Here is a 2,417-nt window from a genome sequence, read left to right as displayed (position 1 = left end):
ACACACACACATCACGCTCGCCTTTCCTTGAACCCGCTAGCAGCTTGTGCCTCTTCTTCTGTCACTTTCACTGTCGTCCGTGGGTGTGACCTCTGTTGTTCGGACATGTCAGCGTTGTCATAATCTGCCATCTCTCAAACTGCCATTTCTTCTCCTGTTTATTTATTATATATTTATTTTTTTCTTCTCTCACCGACAGAGGAGCATAGCCTACCTCTTCCCCTCCGGCCTGTTTGAGAAGCAAGCCCGGCCCGTCATGAAGGTACGTCTGTGCGGTTTGGACTCACATAAACCTGGCTGACATTAAAGTTTAAAGGCTGTAAATGATTAGTTTTTATGATATAGATTCCTATCAAACCGATGTTATTGGTTGCTGTGTTTTCCTCCCATCAGTTTGTCGTTTTCATTCAGTTCATAATGAAACTAGACAAGGAAATGTCACTCAAATCATTTTCACCCAGTACGACAGTGGTCCCCAAACCCCTCAACAGTTCAAAGATAAAACTGAAGGCTGACAAAATGGTTGAAGAAAACAAATTATGTTTATTTTATTGACTTTTCCCTCATTGTTGCTCGTTCTCTGGTGGAATACAAACTACTTTGACCTTTTTGTGCCTGTAAAAGTCCCTCTGTGAAGTCACTTACACACTTACTGTGTTATGTGTTGATAATGCATTATATGACACCGACTTTATTTGTTAAACATAATGTTAAATTTTTGTTTATTTTAGTGACGGCTTGCTCAGAATCATTCATTTGGACAGCTGAAATTTGTAATTCAAAGAGGAGGCAGGTTTATTCCGATTAGATTATTCATTGTTGACATAAATACATGAATGCTGGGTATTAAACAGATCACAAACTGCATAAATATCAGGAATATCTGAGCCAATATTTGCTGCTGGTGTGAGTAACTTCCAGCTAGTGCATTAGCTGGAACCTGCTGACCTGAAATGACCCTCTCTGGATGAGTCACTCTGCACTCATTTACTGCTCATTGGGGCATGATGGCTTTAATTTCCATGCTGGCAGTGTAATAAAATGTGAATTCCTCGATCATTAATGTTTTATTTGACTTTTGTTTTCATTTCCAGCATCCAGACGACATATTTCCAAAGCAGAGCGGTATGTTTTTTTATTACTTTATTGTGAATGTTTCCAGAATTGTGAGTTTTGTGTAAACTGCTTCTCCGTCTCCTCTTTTAAAGCTGTCCAGTGGGGAGAGGACGGGCGGCCCTTCCACTTCCTGTTTTACACCGGCAAACCGTCCTACTACTCCATGATGCATGTGAGTACTGCAGGCAGCTGTCAGGTTTTTATGTGAGGTGGAGGTAAATCTTCATCCAGCTCAAATCCCTAGTTCTTCCTCACCCCGCCTCCCCCCTGCACCCCCGGGTTATATCCCATTCAGACAGAGTGAGTCGAGAAGAGGCCGCGCGGTCCTCGAGGAGACGCAACGTCAGATCCTCTTTTCCGCAGCGAGCTGCAGATGAATAGAGCCGGGGTGAAAGAGAGGTGGGAGATTAGAGGGAGGCGAGCAGGATGGAGGGGCCATAGGTAGTCCGGTTTAAAGGGTGATCCACCGGGGAATAACTGTATCCACCTGTGATCCAGAGGTAGTGAACAATCAGCTGGAATAGTTTATTTTGAAGCTTCCTCCTCACCTCATCAACCGAACCATAAAGTAACGGCTCTTCACTGTCTGAACTTTTGGGCGTCTGCAGTGAGAATTTCCAGCTGCTAACGTGATCGAAATAAACTTCTATTTGCAGGCGTAGTTTGTCGGAAAATAGTTCATGTAATGAACACTGCTGGTCGCAGGGTTATCCTGAGTTCGAGTTGGGTGAGATTTTTCCATACTGTTAACACCGTCGTATAAATGTGCCTGTAAGAACCTTATTGGCCATTGTTTTTATTGAGCAGAACTTTATAACAATACTGGACTTTTTATAGGATTTTTGCATCAACGTGATGAAGCACCTATATTTGTCAGGTATTAACTTTGCTGGATTAGCCAAAAAAAAAACAAATTCCATAAACAGATGAAATTACAACAGTGGTGGAGACTCTGCCATGTAAGTGTCATACCGTTCCAACCCTAATCTGGACTATAACCCAACCAATACTATATTTTTAGAGGCCGATACAGATTAGTATTAACCCAAAAACAATACATAAACCAATAGTACAAACGCAAAACATAAACAAACAATTTCGACACGGTGAAAGGACAAAGATACAAAGGTCATCAAGGTACAAACTTACAGTCAGACTCTGGATGATTTCCTTTTTATTGGATCTTCAAATCTTTCCTTTGTGGATTAGAAAACAATCAAATAAAAGAGAACAGAAACTAGTTGATTGTGATACGTTGAACACAATGAGACGACAGGGCAGGGATTGTGATACTTGGAGAG

General features: G+C 41.5%; 1 protein-coding gene and 1 long non-coding RNA gene across 2 annotated transcripts in view; one reads left to right on the top strand and one right to left on the bottom strand.

Annotated features, from left to right (window-relative positions):
* Positions 1-2,417, bottom strand: part of mrps9 (mitochondrial ribosomal protein S9) — a gene marked incomplete in the record, with an annotated part of 12,461 nt that overhangs the window by 9,087 nt on the left and 957 nt on the right.
* On the top strand, positions 91-1,367 carry LOC118339992. The gene is made up of 3 exons (XR_004797345.1): positions 91-262; positions 1,095-1,125; positions 1,209-1,367. It is a non-coding gene; the product is annotated as an uncharacterized LOC118339992 (long non-coding RNA).

The sequence above is a fragment of the Morone saxatilis genome, unplaced genomic scaffold, assembly GCF_004916995.1.
Source record: "Morone saxatilis isolate NCDOM2014 unplaced genomic scaffold, NCSU_SB_2.0 Contig6, whole genome shotgun sequence".
NCBI lineage: Eukaryota > Metazoa > Chordata > Actinopteri > Moronidae > Morone > Morone saxatilis.
Note: the sequence above shows the minus strand (reverse complement) of the source record. Positions and strands in the feature narration are given on the sequence as shown.